An 11698-nucleotide genomic window follows, 5' to 3' on the forward strand; every position below is an offset into this window, starting at 1 on the left:
CCCGACGGCTCGCACGACGCACCAAGTCCTTCGTTCTTGTAAAGGGTGAACTCTACAAACAAAGTCACATCAGAATTCTGCAACTCTGTATCCCTGGCGAATAGGGAAAACTTCTGCTAGGCGACATCCATGGTGGAGCATGCAGTCATCATGCCGCACCAAGAACCTTGGTTGGGAATGCATTCCGACAAGGTTTCTACTGGCCCACCGCAGTAGCTGATGCCGAGCAAATTGTACGCACCTGCGAAGGGTGCCAATAATACGCTCGGCAAACACACCTCCCGGCCCAGGCTCTCCAGATGATCCCCATCACGTGGCCCTTCACGGTCTAGGGGCTCGACCTGGTTGGGCCACTCAAAAAGGCACCCGGGGGCTTTACCCACCTGCTTGTCACCATAGACAAGTTTACAAAATGGATTGAATCCCGACCAATATCCACAATCAAATCCGAGCAAGCTGTGCTGTTCTTTCTCAACATCATCCATCGCTTTGGAGTACCAAACTCCATCATCACAGACAACGGCACATAGTTCACCGGTAGGAAATTCATTCGATTCTGTGATGAACAACACATCTGAATCGATTGGGCAGCCGTCGTGCACCCCCGGATGAACGGGCAGGTCGAGCGCGCAAACGGCATGCTTCTTCAAGGCCTCAAACCCAGAATTTTCAACCGATTGAACAAGTTCAGCGCGCGTTGGCTTGCTGAGCTCCCAGCTATGCTCTGGAGCCTAAGGACAACTCCTAGTCGGGCCACTGGCTACACACCTTTCTTCATGGTCTACGGTTCCGAGGCCATTCTCCCAACAGACCTTGACTACGGAGCACCAAGAATCAGAGCATATGACGAACAGGGAGCCGAGGCATCTCACCAAGACACCATGGACCAGCTGGATGAAGCCTGCGACATCGCCCTCCTCCGTTCGGCTAAGTACCAGCAAGCGTTGTGGTGGTACCACAGCCGACGGGTGCGGGGTCGAGCCTTCAACATCGGAGACCTCGTCCTCCGTCTTGTGCAGAGCAACAAGGATCGCCACAAACTCTCCCTGCCCTGGGAAGGACCCTACATTATCGTGGAAATACTTCGCCTAGGCGCCTACCGATTGAAAACCATCAAAGGCGAGGTCTTCACCAATGCCTGGAACATTGAGCAGCTACGTCGCTTTTATCCTTAAAATAAGCATACACTCTTCCTTATTAGTTTTTGTCATAATAATACCCCGACCCTTAGTGACTTCAGACCCCTACAGATAGCGAGGGGTCAGATCTCACTCGGGGGCTGGCTTGAGATCGTAACATATGACATATGTAATACAAGTATTTCGCTTGCAAAAAAATCCTGTGTTATACTTACAAACAATCTCTAAGTTTTCCATTCGCCTCATAAACAAGTTCCAGGGGCTAAGATCTTGGGAACCAATTCTGAATACAACTGGTAGGACTGCGAGACACCCACGCCCCAGCAGCTGCAACTTCTTTGCTCACTAGTTCAATCAGAATTAGTTCGCCCATGTTCCTAGCTTCTTATAACTTAGACCATGAGAAGAGTCAGAAAGCACTAAAATCTTTCCTACAGAAAGGAGGGAAGATAAAAATTACTTGCCATAAGCAAAGGATGTAATTTTGTTCCTTTTTTGCACAAATTCGTCACTTACAAAGTGATTTCATTACAAAAAGGAACAATATACTTATAAATTCAGAGAACTGTTTGCTTGGGGGTTTCCCCACAAAGTTATTTCATTACAGTCTCTGCTTAGCTCTACTACAAGTACTACTGTGGTCGCCGCGCCATGCTCTCCATCGGCAACGCCTAGGGCATGTACACGGGCTAGCTCGTCTACTGCGGTCGCCGCGCCATGCTCTCCATCGGCGACGCCCAGGGCATGTACACAGGCCAGCTCGCCTACTATGGTCGCCGCGCCACGCTCTCCATCGGTGGCATCCCGATGTCCCGCCGCTTCGCTGGATCCTTGAAGGCGCCACCATCTGCAACGTCTCCGCCGAAGCGTCCAAGGACTACACCATCGTCGTCAGCCACAACCTCGACAATGACACCACCGCCAGGGCGTCTGGGGACTACGCCATCATCCCCAGCCATAACCCTGACAACGGCGTATGGGCAGGAAATGCCTCCCACCAAAGGAGGAGCACAGCGGAGGACGGCGCAGTCGACGACGTACGACGCCCACCGGCGCCTCTTCTCCTTCGACAGCAGCGACTCCTCAGCAAGGGCAGTACGCACCATCTCATCTATGCTAGATGACCTCCGGCTCGACATCACGCGCCAGACTCACGAACAAATTTGTGAGTTCTCTCTCTCTCTCTCTCTAACATTACTCTTCCTCACTTAGGAATTACCGCGACGCACGGACGCGTTCGGCAGAAAGGAAGAAGAAGGAGAAAGAGCGGCTCGGAGGTAGAAGAGGAGGTAGGATGAGAACTCCTCCCCCCATCCCTATTTAAAGAGGAGGCGCGGTAGCTAAGGAAAGGCGAAAGGTTGGACGAAAAACCCTCTCCCTTCCCCTCTTTAAATACGGAATCAATGCTGATTGATATCTGAGGGGACACGCCAGAACTGATGGGACGCTCCCTGGTCGACGAGGCGTCCCTCTTTGGTCAAACTGAGCACTGCCTGGGTATGGCCCGCTACTGACCCGCTCCGGACGTAGCAATTAAGGTGCCCACATAGGTAGACAGTCCTTCATCTTCCCATGCAGGACCACAGGCGATCCGATGACATGACCTTTCGGATCTCCTAGGCCGCCCGTTCGGCCCAGAAGACACGATGAACGACCGACCAAAGAAAGATAAGCATCTCAGCTTTCTTACTTTATGCGTTAAAATTCATTCACAAGTTTCCGACCCCATCAAGCGGCGGGGACATGAACATCACTCGGGGGTTGCCGAGGATGACTACCAGTCTAGATGTCCCCCTCACCCGACCCCTCCGTACGCTTGAAATTGGGAGTATGGAATACGGGCATAGAACTTTGAGTAAAACTAGACGAACTGGTAGACCCTATGCCTCGGTGGCTATGGTGTTTTCGTTCACCAGAAAAACCATGTTCAAACACCCCTCACGTCTCCGACTTCAATGTCTGCCTTCTCAAGAAGGGTTTGGAGGGGTCCGCCTACAGAGTCTCTCCCAAAGGAGAAGCTATCAGGTTCCCCAAATTAATTAAACGGCTCGGATCGCCACCGAGACACGAAAAACAAAGAATAGCAATTCTTGTGCAGATTATTCCCACCTTATCGCGAACATCAGGATCCGAACCCCGCACGGACACATTTGACAGGAGCCTTTCGTCACTCATATCTACCAAGGTAACCTTACTGACTCCACTTTCATTTCAATCATATTATACGTATACAAAACATCCCAACGCTTCGTGTCACATCACGAAACGGCCGTTGCCTCATTCGATATAAGCGACCATAGGCCGAGGTTCGAAGGTCGGCCCGCAAAGGGCTCGAGGCCGCCTCATGCCGAATAGAGCCAGGGAGAGATAATCGAGACAAGCCTCAGCGGCCCTGCCTGACCCCGCTCAGAAGCGGACAGGGACGTCTCGACCTTCTCTCGTTCGATCCTAACCCCGAGCCAAACCCATAGAATCTCCATCGAGGAGAGGCCATCGGGCCCCCTGAGCTTATCGAACAACTCAGGCATCTGCCAGGAGGTGGGTTAAGAAGTTGTGGAGTGCCACCAGAGGGCTCTGCCGACCCCATCAGCAAATGATGGACCCAGATTCCACACGAACGTACCCGTTAGCGAGCTCGTTGAGCGTGATACTCGAGCCATTGAGGCAAGTGTCGTTCACTCAGCCCCTCCGATTGCGAAAACCAAGGATGGGGTAACACGCAAATAATGGCCGACCCCTATCAGACCCTAACAAGGCTCGGGGGCTCGAGCCAAACAATACAGGGACATAGGTTCGAAGGCCCCACCTTGCCAAGCCCATAGAGTCCCTAGTTGGGATTTCTGTTGGAAGACAGGACGGGGAATATTGCGATGACATCCATGGACTTCGTCAACCCTGTCACCAAAACCATAGTTCCGATCTCCAGTAACCCCCGACCCCAGCAAATGCAGGGGGTCGAACCTTACTCGGGGGCTGTTAAGGTATGGCTACCTCCTTTCTTTCCTTCGGAACAATCTCCTCGCATTATAATCAGCGGCATAATTCAGGGGAACATATTGGTAAGATCGTAAAAAATCAAATCGCAAAAAATCAAACAAAATGAAATTACGACGCAAAATCATGAAAAGCGTCTAGACTCGAAAAATACCGACACTTGTCCACATATTACATATAAGTTGTTTTCAAAATTGTTCGACTAATTACTCCCGTGGAGGGAGAACCATCTCTTTCAGATTGTCTGCCAGGTTCTTCGCAAGGGGAGCAACCATCTTCTCCATTTCCTCTAGCTCTTCATCCTCATAGGTGGACGGAAAGCCTTCGCTCATCACCTTCAGGTTTATTTCCTTTTCATAATGGGTGTGGGCGACGGTGAAGGCCTGGGTAATCCCGGCGTGAAAGGCACTCTCCTCAAGTTGGCCCACCCGAGCCATGATACCTGTGACACGAGCCACGAGCGGGCTGGTCTCCACTGGCTCCGTCACATTCAGGGCGTTAAGGACCACCCCAACCGTAGCTTGTAGAAGATCGTGCTCATCGCTCTCAACCTGAAGGGCCCTTCGCGTATAGGCAGCCTCTTTTTCCAGCTTGATGGATATGTTCTCAGCACTCAACCTTCCTTTCACCGCGTCACCAAGCTCCACCCGGAGAGAGCGGACCACCGCGACGTCCTCATCCACCTTCTGCTGGAGGGCCGTGGCCCTACTCTCAGCCTCCAGTCGGAGTTCCCTCTCCATCTCCAGCTCCTTCAGGACTTCGCCGGTCTTCTCGTTGACCGCGGCATTCCTCTGCAGCAGCTCGTCTCACTCTTTCTAGAGCCTAGTAATCTCCTCCCCATCCAGCTTAGACCTTGCCGCCAGATCCTCGAACATTCCGTGGGCCTCCTCTGCATCCTAGCGTGCCTAGGCCTCCCGCTCCTGGGCGGCAGCAAGCTGGGCGGCCAAGTCTGCTCGCAGCTGGGCCTCCTCGAAAAGGCGATCCCTCTCCACCTTCTGCTCATGGAGAAATTAGGACTTTTTCTGGCTACGAGCAACAAGAATCTGAAGAGGAAGAAGACTGGTATCAGAAAAGCGAAAACACAAAAACATGCGTAGAAAGAAGAAAGCCCAGCAAATACCTGAGTAGTAGGAATAACAATCTCATGGAGGGCTCCTCTAGCCTGGTCTAGGGCGTTCAGCATGGTCGAGATCCTGATGTCAAGACCCTCCCGCTCCATGCTCTCGGAATGATCATCGAGCGAGAAAAGGGCCGACGTCGGGTCCTGAGCAGCCATCCACTGGAGCGGCGGCTCCCCCCACGCGGGGGAGCGGTCTCCTCCCGACAAAGGGGCCAGGGGTGGCTCCCTCCTGACCCTATGCGGTGCCACTGCCACACTCAAGGATCCTCCGACTGGATCCTCCTCCATCTGGGCCACTTTGAGCGCCACGGGCGGATCCACCTGGGCCTCCGGTGGCGCGGATTGCACTACGTCCTCGTGTGCTACCATGGCCATACCCGGCTGGTCTAGGCTTGGCACAGTCACTACCGCCTCCACCGGTGGTATACAGCCCTCGGCCGGCTGTACCACGTCCGCCATTAAGGAAGCCGCCTGCTCGATAACCTCCACGGGCGTGGGCGCCACCACAGACGCCGTCGGGTCAGCCAACATGGCCCCGATGTCGGCATCACTCCTGCCCAAAACAAGGGTGATGGCAGGCAACGCCATCTGTCCCGCTTGAATGGCGAGGCTCTTCTTGGGCACCAGCCCCAGGGGGTGACCCGTCCGCAAGAACCTGCACAAAGGTAGTAGCCATTAAGTCAAAATAAAAATGGAAAAAGGATGAAAACAGAGGAATCAGCAGCTTACGTTGACGTCCTCGGCCGACGGAAGCATTTTGGGGATGGATCCCCAGATCCCTACCCTGACTCATCTGGGCAGGACCGTTTCATGCCTGCCCCCTGCTCCGAAGAAGGGGGGTTCATCTCGTCGGGCGCAGCACCGGAGTTGCCCCCCTCTATCGTCTCACGGGGCGCGACATCGGAGCCGCTCCTCTCCATCGTTTTGTCAGGCGCGGCACCGGAGCCGCCCCCCTCCATCATCTCACGGGGTGCAGCACTGGAGCTACTCCCCTCCATCGTCGCCTCGGGGGTGGCGGCAGCAAGCCCCCCCCTCCCGTCCATCGGTCCTCAGCCGGCACGCCGTGCGAAGCGGCGGACTCACCGACCTCCACTAACCTCATCGATCTACTTCCCTCCACGTGGAAAGGGAAGGGCCCCTGCACGAATGGGTGGCCACTCATCAGCGTGTCCTCGTCCTCCAGGACGTCCCAATCCACGCCGATGGCTACCTCGTCGTCGCCATCATCATCATCGTCATCGTTGTCGTCCTCACTGTTCACGTCCTGTCCCCGATCCCATGCCTCCTACTTCAGTCGTTTCGCCTTCTTCATCTCTTCCCTTGCTTTCTTGTCCCGCTTGGCCACAAGTCGATTCGCCGTCGCCACGACCTTGTCCTTCGGTAGTGGAACCAGGCTGTCCTTAAAGACCAGCACCCTTGGCTGGTCCCAACGTCATAAAAGCAAGTGTTAAAAAAATGGAGATCTAGGAAAAAGAAAAGAGCACGGGAGAGGAGGGCTTACGAATTCAAAGAATCCAGGCTCCGGTCGCATTGGGGGTGTCCGGGCACCAGATACACAATATCGAGGACCCTGCTTGCAGAATCCTTCATCGGCTCCATCGCCTCCTTGATGCGCTGTGCCACTTCTGAATAAGGGAGCGCCTCGTCAATGAGCACCGTCCCCTCGAACGATATCCCCGGCATCATCCGATGCAGGGGAAGCACACACGCCATCAGTGGCGCCACCCTCCTCGCGTGGTAGGCACCGATAATCCCTGTCCCCTTTACACCCCGACCCTTTAGGGCTTGGAGGGTAGAGAGAAGGTCGGAGATGTGTTTCTTGTCTTTGGACTGGACGCCCCAGCCCCATGACTCCAGAGCATCCACAATAAGGCGCCCAGTGTACTTTGGTAGGGTGGCACTCACATCATCCCTAACATAAAAGCACTGCGAGTGCCATCCCTTGTTAGATGTTGCCAAACGCATGTATGGATAACCCTTCGACCGGGTATGGCACAGATGAATGCTGGCACACCCCATCGACGCATTTACATCTTCCCCCCAATCTTCCTCTTCGATAGACTAATGCTAAAGAAATACCACCATAGATCAAAATGGGGATCGATCCCCAGGAAACCCTCGCACAGGGCCACAAATGCTGCCATGTGTTGAATCCCATTGGGAGTTAGATGCTGCAGCTCTACCTCATAGTAATCCAGCAGCCCCTGAAGGAATCTATGCACGGGTACCCCGAATCCCCGCTCATGAAAGATGGCAAAAGAGACGACATACCCTTCCGGCGGCACCGGCTCGCCCTCGTCGCCAGGTAGCAGCCACTCCTGGATGGCGGACTGTGGGCGGAGAAGGCCATGGTGGACGAGGCCCTCTAGATGCCGTGAGGTGATGTTAGATCTTCCCCACAACTCCATTAAAGCAATAGGGGGAAGGGCAGGCGTGAGCTTGATGACGGCTACAACACGAGCGCAAGCCGGACGATGGTAGCGACACGGGCACAGGAAGCTAGGGCGGTTGGCGGCGGATGTTTCAGGACTCAAAGGTAGGGGAGTGAAATACGGAACCCTGGGGGCGAACCCCGCAGTTTTATAGGGGGCGACAGACGCGAGAAGGGCAACCACCCGCCTCGATCTCTGGGCCTGCCACGCGCACCACCGCGTCACGTCGTGGGACACGCGCCCGCAGTCCCTATCCTCTCACCCCAAAAATCTCGGTGGATGGTTCGCCTTCCCCAGGTGAATCCAGACTCTCTACCCACCTGGGAAACGCAAGCCACGAAGGCCTTTTTTTCTCCTCTCCTTGGCCCACCTAGGGCCTCGAAGCACAGCGGCCGGCCCAACTGAGGAAGGGTCCGCGAATGACCCGAGATCAAGGGCGCAAGCACCAGTCAGGTCAGCCCTAAAATAAGTTCCCCGCGAACAAGATACCATGACCCTCTCAAAAAAATGACCAGTTGATGAAAAGATTAAATCCTTCAGCCTTACCCACGAAGGGACCGATACAACCCCTCGGGCGACTCTACTCAAATCACTCGGGGGCTCGGGGGATACACCCATCGGGTGCGCTCGCGCGCACCCTCTGGCAAAGAAACTCCGACGAAATCAAAAAAACACCCTCCAGGCGGTTCTACTCGAATCACCTAGAGGCTCGGGGGCTACTGTCGGGGACATAATACCGGGGTACCCCAGAAGGTGGAACCAATAACCACCGAACGTTAAAAACTTCTGGACGCACAAGAGCGTTGCTTCACCCCTTACTGGGGTAACAGGAGCTTGGTTTCACCTCGCTCGACGCCTTTGGGGTGGGCTCGGTCTCGCCCAAGGGTCGAGGATTAGTCTCCGTCTCGCTCGATGCCTCTGAGGTGGCTCTGCCTCGCCCGAGGGACTCAAGGCTAGTCTCCATCTCGCCCGACGCCTTTAGGGCGGGCTTGGTCTCACCCAAGGGCTGAGGGATAGTTTCTGCCTCGCCCGACCCTAGAGGGGCAGGGTCGGTCTCGCCCAGGAGATAGGGATTGGTCTCCGCTTCGCTCGACGACAAGGATGATAGAGACAGGGCAAGACAAGACGTTTGGGTCAACCATGGCTCCAAGGACCATACCCTACGCCCTGGCAGGAAAAGTATTGCCAGGGGAGGACGGGACGGGTGCTTTAGACCCTTCTGGGCGCAGCAGGGCCCAAAAGGTTGTACAGGTGCATGCTCCTCACCCTGTAGAATTGTAGGCGCCACCTTCAGACCTGCGACATGGAACCCGACAAAGATATATGACAACCGCTACACTCCAGAAGAAGATTTGCTATCTCCACGAACGACGGGAATTCTGTCACCACGCTGTAGACTTGAGGGAGCAGCGCCCGCTTCTCGACCCCTCAGGTCCAAAGCCAGAAGGCCTTGACCTCGGTGTTACTCTGGACCCCGACCCCTCGACACTCCGACGAAGACTCACAAGAACCAGAAGACGTGCGGAGCAAGGCTGGGAAAGGCTAATAAGTCAAAACCACTGTACTACAGCCCATACCCTAAGCAGGATAACATTCTGTAATCAACCTGACACACTACAGGGACATCAACAGTGTTGTAGACACTTATCTTTCTTAGCACTCATCAGAATGAAGGACCAGGTCGGGTAGACATGAACCACAAGATTAGATAAAGCCCTCATCCTTGTAAAAGCCACCCCCTTGATCTATAAAAGGGGATGCGCCTATCCTATAGAGGGGGGACGGAAAATAAGACCGAACAAGAGAACACACTCATACACATAGTCAAGCGGCTACGAAGCTCTTGACCACCTTTTAACCCTTCCATCAGAGACTTGGGACCAGTCCCTCTCTCGATCGTTTGTACCCCTTACTACAGACCGTTCACGGTGCTAATAACACGAGCAACAGCTAACTGGATGTAGGGACATTCCACCCGAACCAGTATAAATCTTGTGTCCTTTAGCGCACCATCCAAGCCTAACGCGCATTACTATAAATTTACTTGCCGGTGCTTGTATAAAACACCAACACATATATATATTTACATTGCATATATTTCATGTATTTGTGCTTCCACATGTGTCTACTCAGTTGCGCTTGTTTGTAGGTGTAGTGTCGATAGAATATCATCGACAGTCCTTCGAGGGGTATCCCACGAAGGTAGATTGATCGGCAGAGGAGCGTGAGATCAAGAACAAGAAGGCAATAGAGACACACGAGTTAGACAGGTTTAAGTCGTCAGTGTGACGTAATACCCTACTCCTATGGTCTGTTGGTTTGTATTAGCTATCGTATGATATTGTGTGAGTTTGGAGGGGGTCCCTGCCCGCCTTATATAGTCCAGGGAGCAGGGTTACAAGTCGGTTAGATCTGAGAGATAACCAAAAAGTAATAACTGATTACAGGAATCTTGAGATCATACATATCCTAACAGATCTTGTAGTATCTTTAGGATATCTTCCAGATGTCTTATGGGAGGCGCCGAGCAAAGTCGTGCCCCACAAGGCTTTGTCTTGTGGGCTGGGCCGCCCCTCAGAGCATAGCCCATATGGTCTGCCATGGGTATCCAGGGTCTACCCCCCACAGCTAGTCCCCGAGCGCCTTGTACCCATTGTGCAACACCATCTTGAGCTTGTCCGAGTAGGTGCGAACGAAGCCGAGCAGTCAAACTCATGGTCTGACCACCGTGATGAGTTGCCGAGCAGCGTGTACTATCACCAAGCAGCACGAACCGTAGCCGAGCAGCATAACCTAAGCATGGCTTGCCATAAGGGTGTAAGGAGCTCAAGTTCAGAATAAAAAATTTCTTCACAGTAGACCAAGTGTGCCCACTTAGAATCTAACCACCAGAATGGAGATAGTCTTCTTCAGCTTCAAGAGGCATGGAGTCTTCCTAAATAAATCAAACACATTCATCGCGAGGTGAAGTGCGCCCACTTAGTCCCCGAGCTTGACAGTAGATGACATAGTCATGTGGTGCTAGGGTCAAAAGTAGAAGAACAGTGAAAGACCAGCCGAGCAGGCAGCCAGTCCCCGGGCGTAGCCCCAAATGAGAAAGAGCACATTCACCGCAAGGTGAAGTGTGCCCACTTAGTCCCTGAGCCTGCTGGAAGATAAAGAATGAATCTTGTAGCAGGGTCAAAGTTAGAAAAATAGTAAAAAGACCAGCCGAGCAGGCGGCCAGTCCCTAAGCCGTTTATGGAGTTATCTAGAAAAAACCCAACCATGGAGAAAAAACCAGAGTAATAGCTATACAATAACTGTTATTGAGCCTCAATAAATGGCAGAGAAGTCAGCGATTATTCAGCGACTGATAACCAATGACGGCGATAAATGAGCGACATAGGCTGTGGTTGTGTGAAAGCCTAGGTTATAGCCCATTTAGCCACGTCAGAGAATGCGGAGGGGCACAAATCATGGGAACAGTTCCCCAAAAACCCTCGAATGTGAAAGGGTGGGGAAAGTGCTTTATAACTGCACCGCCGCATCCCGTGTTCCCACCTTTGCCACTTTGCTATTTTGTCTTCAACCTCAGTCCTCGTGTTTCTAGATTCGCATCCACATTTACTTCCGCCGCCAAACCCCAATCACATCTAAGAGATGGCGCCAAAGAAGGGAACTGCCAAATCGAAGAAAACAAGCCCCAAGAAGGCAAGCGCCGACGCCCGGCGTGATGAAGAGTGGGTGCCATCGCAAACAGGAGAGGCAGAGCTTAGCAGATTGGTGGAGGCTAGCGTTCTTCCTAATCGTGCTACCGCCGGATGGCGGCCGACCCTTGGTGAGCCCTTCCCAACACCTCATATCGATGAAGTGGCGGTATTCGAGGATTATTTCTAGCGTGGGTTTGGATTTCCTGTTCATCCATTCCTGAGGGATCTATTGGAGCTCTGGGTGGTTAGTCTGTGCAACCTCCATCCCAATACCATTCTGCACATCTCAATCTTCATCCATTTCTGTGAGGCATATCTCAG

Source organism: Miscanthus floridulus, chromosome 2 (genome assembly GCF_019320115.1).
Source record: "Miscanthus floridulus cultivar M001 chromosome 2, ASM1932011v1, whole genome shotgun sequence".
NCBI classification, from domain to species: Eukaryota; Viridiplantae; Streptophyta; class Magnoliopsida; order Poales; family Poaceae; genus Miscanthus; species Miscanthus floridulus.